The sequence below is a fragment of the Anopheles ziemanni genome, chromosome 3, assembly GCF_943734765.1.
Source record: "Anopheles ziemanni chromosome 3, idAnoZiCoDA_A2_x.2, whole genome shotgun sequence".
In the NCBI taxonomy this organism is placed as follows: Eukaryota; Metazoa; Arthropoda; class Insecta; order Diptera; family Culicidae; genus Anopheles; species Anopheles ziemanni.
The window spans coordinates 42,231,211-42,244,142 of NC_080706.1; the positions used below are offsets into that span (position 1 = coordinate 42,231,211).

The 12,932-nt window shown below is 40.5% G+C and overlaps 1 pseudogene; it reads right to left on the reverse strand.

Moving 5' to 3' along the window:
- Nucleotides 1-265: 265 nt before the first annotated feature.
- LOC131284762 (uncharacterized) lies at nt 266-3,238 on the reverse strand (annotated as a pseudogene).
- Between the last annotated feature and the right edge of the window lie 9,694 nt (nt 3,239-12,932).

Sequence of the window (12,932 nt, forward strand, 5' to 3'; positions counted from 1 at the left end):
AGATTTAGCTGATCATATAACTTTTCAGTTCAACTAGAATAAGTTTTTGTAAATAAAAAGAGGCGTTCCAAGTCTTTGTTGAAACCTTTTTATGACAGTCGAAAAATAACACGTTTAAAGAAAATACCGTTTCTAGCAAAAGGCACAGTCTCACTCATCTTCGATAAAATAAACTTATTTTGGTGTTAGTCCAAGTTCGATGTCCAGAGTTATGCTCTACAATAACATTTCATTATCACTTGACCCAGGCCCAATACTAATCGCATTAAGCATACGAACCGTTCAGGACCTGCACCTGGGCCGACGTACTCTGCTTGCCAGCGACGATGCAGTTGTAGAAGCCATTGTGAATACGGCTCGCTTACAGGATCGATATGCGGCTTATGAGTCACTTCTTGGTTCTGCTGTAAACGAATGGAGAATACTATGTTAGAGCATCGTACGGAAAGGACGTCATAATGGCCGCATGGAAGCGTGATGAATCCGATTGAGGCCGAGAAACAATGCGAATGATGCATAGTTATGTGGCTTCGGTTCTGTGAAATGTGGACAAATTTTCATTCGATGCCCGTTGCCGACCAACAAATCGTCTGTTGTGATGAAAGGATTTGGACGGCACTGGATTTGAGGGATGTGTTAGCGGAATCCCATGTGAATGTGAGTCGCAATACATTCTGGCGAATGTTTAAAGTCAAATTGGCATTAAATTCGTTCGCACCGTAGCAACGAGCTAAAGTTTTACCAAAGGTCCGTGTGTTTTTTTTATGATTTATTTATCTTTCAGCATAATTTATGGATATTTTATATTTTTTAGAAATCATTACAAATGGACTAACTCTGATAAAGGCAATAGCAGGATGTGCCATGCGGCATAATGCCACATAATGATTATTTTACATACATATAAAGCATGACCGTAACTACATTGAACCAAGGAAAGCGCGCTACTGTGGCGCCTCTAGTGGCGTCAGCCGGAAACTAAAATGTTTGGTAGTATAAACAGTAACAATCAAGTTATGAAAATTTCAAACCTGTACTACTTTTTTTCGCGAAATGCCGTACAATGGAAATTGAACGACCAAAAATGACTCCGCACAAAATACGGGAACACCAAGGTGAGCATATTGAATAGGCCTGGAAGTAGATTTTTATTCCCTGGCCTGGAAGTAGATAATTATTATTATTATTTATTTATATTTTATAGTAGATTCAACACATTCCAACTATATCAACATGCCCACAAACACATCACATCACACATCCCTTACCAACGTGAGGGATGAAACTTACCTAAAACTCATCTTGACATCCTTCGGCAGCTCGGCGCCATCCTTGGCCCAGCTAATCAACCCTCTTTATGTGGCGTCGGTCAGTTTGTTATTATCTTTAAGATTCCTCGGTGGTCCTTGCATCGCTGCTTGGTCTCTTCCTTCCGAAGGAAGATTCTGGCAGAAGGGTGTTGGTGCCGTCAAACGTGCTGCCCAGTTTGTAGTACCGATTGTAGAACTCGTAGCCCATTGCGTCCACTATCCGGACGGCGGGTTCTGTGGGGACAAGAAAGTGAGGATACGTGGAAGGTGAAACGAACCAAATCATCGGTGATTCACTGGAAACTAAATTATTAACGAACTGTTTTACTCTCAGATTCCAGAGAAATATTTTCATCAGGGAGCGCCTACACATTAAAGATTCGATTGGCCAACCTGCCTAGCCCAGCCTAAAATGGACCCTAGTAACGCTCTTGACTATGCTTGTTGTGATAAGACATCGAATGGAAGACTCGGCTATGTCGCACGTCAGGTAAAGTTTGTATAATTACTGAAATGCAGTGCCGTCTCGTGCACATCACAAAATTATTTTTTAAGTTATATCATTGATATGTTCACCTGCAAAAGTTGCGTTCAAAATCTACTTTACGCGTTATAACGTTGTGGTGGGAACTTCTGCCGGTGCAAAGCAGCTACAAATGAGCATCTAGTTTTCTTACTAGCAAGAGTAAAAATCCAATCCGATCAATTTTGTTTACGAATGGGCACTTCTGGGAGTCCTCCAACCATTCGTATATATACAAATAAGTTCTCTTGTATATGTGTTGAATGCGTTCATGTGAAATTGTCATTGTATAGGCTTTTCAGTACACATTACATCCTACTCAGACTGGACCCGAGGTAGTCTGACTTGCCAAATAAGAATTAAATTTTGATTCATAGACGTTGGCAAACCGCGAGTATATTTATCTAGTAGATATCGTCGTTGGTGAAGTAAATTTACATTTGAACTCAGTAACTTTTGAATAAAATCGAGGAAACAAACATGCAAACATAGAAAACAATTAGAAGCTAGTTAAAAAGGTTTAAGCAAGCTGAACTGGGCACTATTATTGGTGCACACACTTTCATTCGAAAAATTGTATATGCAATTGCTCTGTTAGGCGTGAAATAACAGTCAAATTTGTACATCTACATGAAGCAGGACATCGTAGATGAGCTGTTGAACTGCTTTTTCAGGTAGATTGATTTAGTGGCAAATAAAGATTGCAGAACTAAATAAACCATAAATGGTTCCTCAAACTATTCTTTCACTTAGCATCCTGACCAAATTCGTCATCATGTTTATATACTGGTTCGCAGAAACCACGTTATATGATTTTCCAAAGTCGATGTTACTCTTTTTATAGGTGCACAACTATCTCATGTCCTCTAGAGACGCCAATGCTGAAATGGAAGGTGAAGTTGGTAAAATCAGTTACGCATACAGGCCGTAGTAGATGTAAAATAAAACTACTGGTTAAGCAAGCCTGGCCATGCCTAACGCTTTTCCCAAAACAATATTTCTAATCGATTGTGCGTCGTTATTAAATTAGTTTTTGCTAAATCCATTTCTTCCAGCGTCACCTGGCGGAGTTAATTAATCAGCTTATTGATATAGCGGATTTTTAAGCTTTCCAAGTTTTTCGTGGTTCAATTCTCTTAAATTACACCCTTCTCTCGAACACAAACTTACTTGGTCGAAACGTGGTGTATGCTCCAGCGCTTCCACCCGACGCGGTGGTGATGGAGCTTGCGCCGGAAGCCATCGCGTACGTAGTCGTTACTGAACCCGCCGGTGGTCTCCACCGTGGATTCATGATGTGGACGTGTCGACGTGTCGACGTGTCCGTTGCGGCCGATATCACATTTTGGATTACAAGACTCTCAGCCGACACGGCCAAAGAGGACGGCCACGGCAGTTCCGCCATCCGTCAGGTCGTTGGTGAGGACAATAACATTGTAGGAGATTGGATATTACTGTTTGAGGTGATTTGTTTAGAATAAGGTAAATCCTCCGTGGTAACATCGCCTGCTCTCGTACTTCTACAAATAGGGAAAAGAAAGATGGGGAAGAGATAAGTTTTAAAGTGGTTCCTTTTATCAACATTCTCTAGACCTTGGGATGGAAGCTGGATGGGTATCACCTTGTAGGACATCTTTTACACATCTCTGAAATGATTCGAGTGAAAGGTAATAAAAGATAAGTACCGGATTCTATCTCATAATTCCTCAAGCTAAATATGGCGGTTCCATTGCATCTATTTAGACAAAATATCATTGGTAATTGCAAATGGTTTTACGGTTAATGGAAAAGCTTATGTTTTGAACAATGCTACCAACAATACAATCAATTCCTAAGCTGTGAAAATCCTTTCCATTGCCGTTTTTGCATATGAAATCAACCTCATTTAATGACAATTTTATTTCGAGTTCAAAAATGCCAGCTTGTAGCGTGATTTCTTTAACCGACGCTGTTACATTCATTGTTGTTTTTCTAGCCAAGTTGTGTTCCTACAGTTCAACCTATGCGAAAAAATTATAAGCATCAATTGTTATTCAGTGTCATATCTCTTGAAGCATCCATTGAAGGTGGAATTTTATTTATGGTCGGATTTTATAATGTTTTTGCAATTCATATAAGATAAGGGCTCTATTTACCTTAAGAATTATCTTGTTAAACTTGTGCAATAATATGTGGACTAAATTTAATATCTATTTTGAACATTCAATAAACTGAATAAATTTTGTATGTTAATTTCAGCACTGTTTTTCAAGACATTTGTCAGATCAACCATCCAACATAAAAGTAGAACGATGTGCAAATTTAAATTTCAATATTGATTCCAAATTACTCATCAGAAATTATTTCACAGAAATGGTTGAAATCCTCTTATAGAATGCAAATTGGTTGAACTATATCATTTATGATTTTTATACATTTATTTAGGAAAGTTTAATCAAATAAATTTTAAATATTCTACCATTTTCTCGAGTCTTTGTCAAAATTTATATCCCCCTCTTAAGAGTAGCTCAGACAAATTAACAACATACTCCTTTACCGTTCGGTAGAACGAGTGAAACGGTAAACAAACAAAAACAATCCTGAAGATGGTAGATAACGAAGAATTGCCGTAAGGTGGCCCCTAAACTGTCTACCTGCTAACCATCGAGACCCAATTAGTTTTCTTGATGAACGTACCAGATAAAGCTGGCACCAAACGACCTCTGAAATATGGTTTCCAAAGCTAGGCGACTCCTTGGCATGATTTATTACTTATGTTCTGGCTTATCTACTAACGTGCTTCTAATCACGATGCAAGCTCGAGGAGGATAGGGTTTCACAAATGACCCTACGACCATCTTTTTAACATGGGTATCTCTGAGGTGAACTTTGCCATTGCACGTTTTTGAGACATCCGTACAACAAAATCCGTGTCCGTTTTCCCGATGGCAGTAGAAATCAACGAAAGCCCAAGTGCTGTTAAATTTATACCATTTCCTGAGCCGGATATTGAAGTTCCTTTTGCTACGCTCCGCAGTATTCGATCATTCATAGTGCCCAAATGGAAGCATGAGCAAATAACATCACTGATAAAGGATACGTTTCGTCCGAATAACCCGAAGCATAAGTTCGGCCATCAGCCATCACCCGCTTAAAACTAAACGCCATCGTTCTTTGCTTACCAGAAAGAGATAAAGTTCGCCGACTTACTTTACGGACGGAACAAGCTCCGAAGTAATCCGTTTCTATCCATGGGTCAATGAGACATATCCTAGCAGGGTGGAAATCCTCATCGCAGTTTTATAAGACGGTTATTTTGGTCCGATTATAGTCGCTGTTCGAAACGATACGCAGCAGACGTTTTCTTTCTTGCTTTCTTCTAGTTTTTTCAACTATCGGATAGTTTTTATGTCAATTGAATCACAAATTTGGTGTTTACATTCAAGGGGTCTCAAGGGGTGGGAAAACATGTGTTATATTGTAGAAATGTTATCTAAAATATCATGCGATGATATATTTCATAGTTATAAAGTAGAAGTTCAGCTAAAAAAGTTAAGCAACATTTCGCCGGTCTATAAAATATAGCTTGTAGCATCTAAGGCGCATCCCAAAAGGCCAATTCAAATGTGCAATAAGTTACCTGTCAATTACTCCTGTCCTGTGAATACACAAGTTACCTGTCAGTTACTCTTTTGAAATATTTAAAAACTTTTACAATTTAACGAAAATTCATTCAGTTTGGTTTTTATCAAGTTTGGTTTTTGCTAGCAACATCGAAGGCGCATCAAAAACGGCCAATTCAAATGTGCATGTGGGATGCGAACAAAGGGCGATTTGGCAAAACTTTCCCGTCGGCATAAAATTAACGAGGGTTTGTTTCTTCTTTCCCAAATGCTGCGTGAGAAAATCGCATTTTTATCGGTTACATCTTGTCTACTCGAACGAATATTCATGGCATGGTCCCGGAACGAGCACCCGGGGAGTGCGAACGAAAGCTTAGCAAATTCACACTAATAGAGAAAGAACATGCTAGCGCTGGAAGGCATTCCAGTGTTTTTGTTTTTGTCGGTGTCCCTTGGGGTCCGAGAGAGAATTTGGAAAACGAAACATTTCGCATCTGGAGCGGGAACAACTTGGAAATAATTGCTGCGTGGGATTCATAAAAACGGTTGTATATGAAGACCCATCGACGAAGTTTGCATTATGCCTTTACTTTCGGTTAGATTCTTAATTCTTTCTTCGTGAAAAATATAGTTGCAATCTGGGAAAATTGAGGTTTCACTTAAACACACAGTGTTTGACAGAAACTTTTAACAGATAAACTATGCTTACCGATCATTATGACTAGTAAGAATACACCGGTTACAAGTGCGACTCTGTTGCATTGATGCTTTAAGCTGCCCCGCGATGTCAACACAAAATCGTTTGCATTATCCACATTATCTCGCTCAAAGTTCCATGTTTCCATCATGTGTTGTATGCCACTATAAGCATAAAACGTCCAGTTTTGCTCACTGTGTTCTGCTTTGAAATGCAAAAAAAGGCTTTTGCCGGTTCAGGAAGTACAATTTCTTACTTCCTGGTACACGTTCGTCGTTGGTTGATTGCTGAAACAACCATTTGCCTCGTAAAAGCTATGCTCACCTCTTTCCGTAGTGCATGGTTTTTCCCTTGTTTTCTTTGTATTGCATTTATTTTCTTTACCACTTTTTGGAAACTTTGCTCTCCACTTGGCCAGCCCGTCGTGTCAGCACTACAACGTTGTGAATCCGGCCAACAGAGGTCCCCACGTCATTGGTGCGATGCTGTTTTGCGTTGGCTTCTGAAAAACTCGTTTCATAATTTCCACTATTTGTTTGGCCACTCCGTGAGAGCTTTCGCTCCACATGTTCCTACCGGTACGAAACGCCGAGTAATTTATCGCCACCATTTTTTTCCGTCACTTTGGTGCTTTCGAAACATCGTTTGCTGCCGACGGTTTGTGGTGTGAAGGTGTAAATTTTTCCTTAGTTTCAATGCAGCTGTGGTGTGGTTTATTGTTATGCATCAGGGTGAAGTTCAAGAAGGATGTAAAACCAACTTTTTTATGTGCAAAATGTTGTTACATTATGTTAAAGTGATTGCAACAAATTTAGGAATAACTGTCCTTCTTGTTTAAAATAGCCACATGAGTTTTCTTGTAATGCGCCTCTTTTATTCAGCATTAAATTATTTTTGATGCAGCATTTCTTCTGCCACCACAACCTCCTAGAATGAACCTGGTGAAAAACCTCCATAAACAATTACTTAGTTGAAATAGCACCAACACCACAAAAATTCAATAGCTGAAAAGATGAAGAGCTTCGTTGACTTTCATTTATAACCGTCTCGTTGGAAACGGTGCAATACCGACGGAATCAAACGAAGAGTTTCCACCGGGGCAAAAAGGGCTCCGAAAGTGTGCATCGACAGCATCTTCTTCCGCTGATTGGTGGACGAAGGCGTTCATAAATAAATCGCCACCATAAATTTTCGTTATCCACAATGCTATGATTTCCGTTCCATTCGCATTCGAATGGCAAGTCGTCGCGAACGGTTTCTTTCCATGCACCGGACTAGTGTATCACCACCATCAACTATCGGGGACAATAAAGCAGAAAAAAAAATTCTCATGAATAGCAGCAACGCAGGATTGGTGAAATATTTAATGTCTATGAGCTGTCTCTCCGGACAGCTTACGCGAACGCAGCTGCAGCTAGACAGCAGAACAAGACATAGCTGTAAAAGGATGCTTCCCAACTCCCACAGTGGGGATCCTTGCGAATCTCTGCGTTCACGCGGCGGATGCTGATAATGATAAATGGTCAACGCCAACACGATAGTCCCACAGCAGCCGGGGATCCATGAAAGTTTTAGAAATGCCAGCGCCATTCTTCGTTCTGTATGACTGGTGGGTTTCTTTCAAAGGCCATTAAACAGAAGAAAGCGCATAGAGAAAAGAAAAAATCTTGGCACTTTGCCAAGAATGAGCCCCTGGATTCGGTTCGGTGTGAAAAAGTAAAACGCTGATCACCGACGGAAAGCATCCATTAGTATCTTCAATAGTGATTGTATAATGCTTACAAAACATACACCACGGGATCATTCTTTGAAGGTGGAAAAAATATTCATCCATCCCAGAGAGTATCGCCTATTCACAACGCCTCTTGATGGGACCGTTTCTAAGAAGTCAGTGTCTATTTTGATGTAAATAACAATATAATTAACTGCACAACAAAGGCTAATAATGGGGGCTAATGGTTGGTAATGTGGTCGCCAAATTTATTTACCGCAGGCACAGCAGGTCACAACTCCATTACCGTTGATTTATTAAAGTTCACTGATCCGCAAACATCATCCGGTCGCACTTATCCCGTGCACCAACCCTCGCCGGTTCTTGTTATGAAAGCTCCTGTGTTTTGTTGTGTTTCAAAATATCCAAACACCTACACCGTACATCACTGGAACACACGCACACCTCAATCCGACAGTTGAGAAGGCGTGCTTCAAGCATCGGGTCAACCTTCTACGCAAGGGGCTAAAGCTGACACCTTTCTGGGCAAAGACGGCTCACTTAATTAAAATTGCTCCGTGCCCAAAGGGCACGAAGGCACGCGCACGACCCACATAGGTTGGTCGGCTTTACCGATGTAAACGTTGCCCACCTTGACGTCTTCGTCTTCATCTTTAGTTGCCGTTTTGCTTTAACACCAACGAGGTGACGGTTCGGCAAAGGACGGTGGTTGGAACTTGGTTTCTTTTTTTCGTTATGTTTCACCTTCCTTCGGTGGACGAGCGCAATGCCTTACGCCATTGCGACTTGATTTGATGCAAGAGAAACTTTTAAATCATCCATTAGCCAACATTAGATTGCCACTGACGATGGAAAGCATACTGAGCTTGAGAAGAAAAGCAAAAAAGGCCTGGGAAATCGAGTGAAACCCAGCACGCCTTTCCAGTGAGGTGTTGCTTACGACCTTCCTGCACCCTCCCTTCTTCTAACCGGTGTGGTTTGTCGATTCGGTCAAAACAAGAAAAAAAAATTTCATGCCATCCTGTCCGACACAAGTGAACCCCGAAGCCATTTGGACGTAGGAGATGAAGGAATATGGCTAACCATAGCCTGAATTCTGCCAGCGCATTGATCCTTGGGGGAAATGGAAAACAACTGCGAAAAAATAGAAAATTAAAAGAGTATCCAAACAACCACGGTTCGATAAAAATACTCCCGTCGTTTAGTCTGTTCTATGTGTGTGTGTGTGTGTGTGTTTTTTTTTCATTAACCATAACAGCTTTGTTTACTGTTTGTTTTCCCACTCGTTTAATGCGGCCGGCAGCTATGTCCAGTTGATTTTTCTCCATATTTACATCGTTGGTGAGCTGAAACTTCGTCGGAGTTTCTCATGCTGGTTGCTTGAAAAATCTAATTTTATTCTTCAGTCCAGAAAGCTGTCCGTTTTCCCCCTATTTGACGATATTTGAAATCGAAGTGTTTTGTGAATTAAATGCCAACATTTTCAAAGCAAAAGCTTGCAAAGCAAGCAAGTTACGCCATTTTTTAAGCACTCAAGGCAGCAAATGATTGTCATACTATTTGTCCTGCATGGGTAAAAATGAAGCATGGCAGGAATAAAAAAAAAGGCACTAAACAACCACTCAATCTGGTTTCATGAGATGGGTTAAGTTGATAAATCCCTTGAATAAAAGTTTATAACTTCATCCAGCGAGCACACGCTTCGTACGGTGTTGGCCTGTACGTGACGTTCTAAGCTAGCACATCGTTGTTTGGGCCCACGATGTTTCCACGATACATGGAGCTCAAAGGTATATTATGTTTTAATTAAACGTATAATTCCACAACCTAAGGAAAACATGCTGATCCCCACCAAGATAACAGTTTTTGCAAGAAAACTTCCTTTCGTTAAATTGCAAGAAGAAAGCAGGTTATTTTTGATAATGTAACTATAAGACATAAACTTGAGTCAACGGTTGTACTGACTCTACTTTGTATAATATTCAAGTGAACACATCCACGCATTGCACGCAGATAGAATGTACAACCACAGATAAGAAAAATAAAGGCACAACATAAAATTGCACTTATGTTGAATAACTAGTTTTTACTATATCAAAAATGTTGAAAGACATTAAACAAATGGTTTCGGAAATCACTAGTAGCTCAATTTCAGCAATTATGGCAGGTTAAAATGAAACTATTCGACACTATTCTTTGGAATTATCAATTTCCATCAATGATTATCAATTTCCAAAGACACAAATCACATATATTCTTTGGAATTGATTATCAATTTCCAAAGCAAATCATTATTTATTCAGCTAACCACTCGTAAACTCAAAATAATTAGTTCTCTTTTGAATTTTTTTAGTTTTGCAAAAGATGCTCTCAGAACTACAACATGTTCATAGCAAACAGTTTCCACGTACACACCACAAAACTTACCATTTTCCTTAAAGTGAATGGAACCGAAGCTCATGGAATACACAGCAGCACAAAACTCATTTCCATTATCCACTAAAGGTGCGATTCATGTTGTCACCGAGTCAAACGTCCTCGCGAACAGTGCGTCGTTTTCACCGGTCGTCGTGGAAAGCCTTATCATTTTTCCACTACCCTTCGTTATCCACACACAATTGAACATCCACACAAGCGTGTAGGGTATCGACCATGGGGTATGTGAATGGTGAGAACGTTGTTTTCCACCGCCATTCGAACACACCCACAGATGCTACCTCAAAAAGTGTTGACGGTTCCCTGCGGAGCGTCTTTCCATCACTAAGTGCTACCGAGCCATTTGTATGAGGTGTGAAAGTTCTCTCGTGGAACATTTACACGCCTAAAACGAACCTTGAGTGCGACGAGTGTTATATGAATCGAGGCCCCCCGTAGGGTCAGCTAGTGTGTTATGGCACTCTTATCCGATTACCAACGAGATGCTACACAACCAGCACTGCGTTGATAGGCACAGTTCGGCACTAAACGCGCACGTCTCCACAGGATATTTCAAATTGATTGATCTTGTTCACCTTTCTGCCGGAACAAAAACTCAGCAAATCAGCTGGAACCGCACAGGGCTAGATAATGCGATTGCAATCTCCCCAACGAACACTGGTACAGCTGTTTGGTGAACTGTTTTGAACGAAGAAGCTCCGTTCAATACACCGTAATTGAAAATTCGTTTTGAAAAACCTCTAGATGCACTGCACCCAATATGGACGCCCGCTCTCAGTGCCACATGAACCAGAACTGACCTTCCAGCCTCCGGAGTAGGCATCTCAGGACATCCACAAACAGTGAGGGGCTTCGGGAGCTCGTTTTTCCAACGTGAGGAATTATTCACGGCACCATCCAATTCGCCAGTGTGACTTCTCATCCTCGTGGAGTCTGCGCCGTGTCTCACGAAGTGCGTGACAATGTTCATCCTCTGTCAGTGTGTCTCTACCGGCAGATGAACGTGTTTCTCCTCCATAAACTGTGTGGAAATATGTGGGAAAACACTCTATCACAGACGCACTTTTGAGATACACACAGCTATATAACATTTGGGACTCATTTCCACATTTTCAAACCATCTTTCAAACACTGGGTGTTTTATATTCCAGATGCAAAAGATGCTTGTGCGAATTTTGAGACGTGTAATGTTTTTGAACTCCGCTCCGCTCAGATCCCATTTATGTTCTTCAGTTTGAGATCAGATGCAGTTGAAAGGTCAACGATGGATTATCGTCTCTAAAGTATGGACTTAAGTTATTTTAGCATCCTACGTTGAGCTGAACTGTTGCAAAGTTATTGAAAAGGCATAAAAGAAAGCACGATAATTTGTAAAACTCTGACGTACTAGAATAAGGTTTTCTTGTCCTTTTCTTTCAAATGCATAAGCCTTTAGAAGTTATTTTCAAACTCATGAATTATCCGCGCATCAATATTCCTAAACCCATTTATCCATAAATTCCTGAAGCCTCAGCTTTAGAGCATGTCTTTGTTCAAACTTCAATCCACACTATTTTGCTTTTGTTTTTTAAATAATAGATTAAATGCAGAGCACTTCTTCCCTTCGTAACGGTTCGATTGAATTAAAAGGTTTGGTGAATCTGAATGTTTATACCGTCTTCCATCATCTCCACAGGTGTAGGAAAACGAACAAGAACATGCAAGCTGGGGTGCAGACAAACGCCTCGATGTAACGTGTGCTAAATTGTTATTACATATGTAACGTGACACTCTGGGAGCTGGTTCGAATTCCATGGATCCCCGGCGAAGCTTTAAGGCATTTCTCAAACGAGGATGTGTGAAGAAGGTGGTAGCACGGTTTTTCTAGTCGTGAAAGAAAAAAGAAATAGACAATCAGACGTCCATATGGACAATGGAATACCCAATGTTCCGATTGGTTTGTTGTTATTCCCGTTTTCTCTTTTAGCCGAGGTGAGGGTTCAAAACCAAACAGAACGGCGTACCTTTTTTTGATCATTAGCAACGTCATGTATGATTTGTCAAGATGTTCTTTTCCCAGTATCTGTTTTATTTCTTCTGCTGCTCTACCGAATCTAGCAAGGCATGGAAGTAGTAGTAGATTCATTTCGTGTTCTACGCCGGTAAGGGAGCTGCCTTTGCTCAAATGCAACTCATACCGTCAAACAAGATCATTTCCAAAAGGATCGTGGAACATTGTGGAAAATTGTGCACTACGGAACTTTTACCCTGTTCATTACAAAACGGCTTCAATTTGTTTTATGATAGTTCATAACAATGATCATTTGATTGCTTCTACTATCAACTCGCACAGCGGACCGTCGTAAAAATACATAGTTTTTCCTTCGAAAGCTTTACTCTCTTTTATGGCTGGTTGTGCTCTTTTGGGCACTTTGGGACAAACGTTTGCTCATTGTTTCCTTCGAATGTGAACGAATGTCTCTTGTCTTTCGTTTAGAGTGCTGAGAACTTCTTTCACAATCGTTTTTCACGGTCCGCTGACAATTGGCTACAACTTTTTAGCAGAGAATTGTATTCCATTACTTATGCTGGTCTTTTCCCTCAGCAACGACATGTACGCTCACAATCTTGCACTTTTAAGTACGGAACTAAA